This window comes from Etheostoma spectabile, chromosome 6 (assembly GCF_008692095.1).
Source record: "Etheostoma spectabile isolate EspeVRDwgs_2016 chromosome 6, UIUC_Espe_1.0, whole genome shotgun sequence".
Taxonomy (NCBI): domain Eukaryota; kingdom Metazoa; phylum Chordata; class Actinopteri; order Perciformes; family Percidae; genus Etheostoma; species Etheostoma spectabile.
Genome location: NC_045738.1, coordinates 30,624,579 through 30,625,792, shown reverse-complemented (window position 1 = coordinate 30,625,792; position 1,214 = coordinate 30,624,579).

Below are 1,214 nucleotides of genomic sequence, written 5' to 3'. Positions count from 1 at the left end.
AGAACAGGAGATGGAGGCAAAGGAGATTCTGGAAAGATCCCAGGCTTTCCATAGAGCGCAGCTGGATGAGGCTCCGGCTGAACGTGTTCACTCCCCACCAGGGGAAATAGAGTGTCTGAAATCCCGGCTGGAAAAAGCCCAAAAAGATCTGGACCTGCAGACTTTCATCACTGAAGCCCTGAAAGTTGATTTAAAGCAGATGAAGGGAGAGAAGCAGGCCCTTAAAAATATTGTGGCAACTCAAAAGTTAAAGCGTCAAGAAGAGAGACAGATGCTCACGGTAGGTAAGACCACCAACTTGATGTTGGAGAGCCATCTGGAGATTGAGAGGGCTCAAACTAAGGAGCTGAAGGATAAATTAAGCAAGGTGGAGGAAGCTCGCCTAAAACAGGACGAGGAGGCAAAGGAGATTCTGGAAAGAGCCCAGGCTTCTTATAGAGCGCAGCTAGAGATGCAGAACCAAAGTAACAAGAACCTCATGGCTGCAATTGAGAAGAAGTATGAACATCAGCTGGAGAATCATCTCAACCAGTGGAAGGAGGACAAATCATCCCTCCTTCAGGCCAAAGAAAGCCTGAAGCTGACTCAGCAGGGAAAAGAGCAGGAGTGGGAGAGGACTGAGAGCACATTGAGGTCCCAGCTGATAGATCTTCAGAGTCAGATACTGCAAAAGCCAAAGAAGAAGAAGTGGTACAAAAGGCTTCTGCCTGGCTGAGGAAGAGAAGATGCATTTGTACTGGTATAGTATCTATCTGTCTGTCTGTGTGTGGGTCGGTCTGTCTTTGTGGGTCTATTTGTCTGTGTGTGTGTGTGTGTGTGTGTCTGTCGTTCCGTCTGTCTGTGTGTGTGTGTTTGTGTGTGTGTGTGTCTGGGTCTGTCTATCTGTGTGTCGGTCTGTCTGTCTTTATGTGTGTGTGTGCGGGTCTGTGTGTGTGTGTGGTGTGTGTGTGTCTGTCTTTATGTGTGGGTCTGTCTGTGTGGGTCTTTCTGTGTGTGTGTGTTTGTGCGTGAATGTGTGTATGTGTGTGTATGTCTGTATGGGTCTGTGAGAGTGTATGGGTATGCTGTCTGTGTCTGTCTGTCTGTCTGTCTGTCTGTCTGTGGTGTGTGTGTGTGTGTGTGTGTGTGTGTGTGTGTGTTTACTTGCAGGGTGTGTGATGCGTCATTGCAGTAGTGTTGGAGTAGTAGAACTTGTAGTCAGTGCGTGCTACATG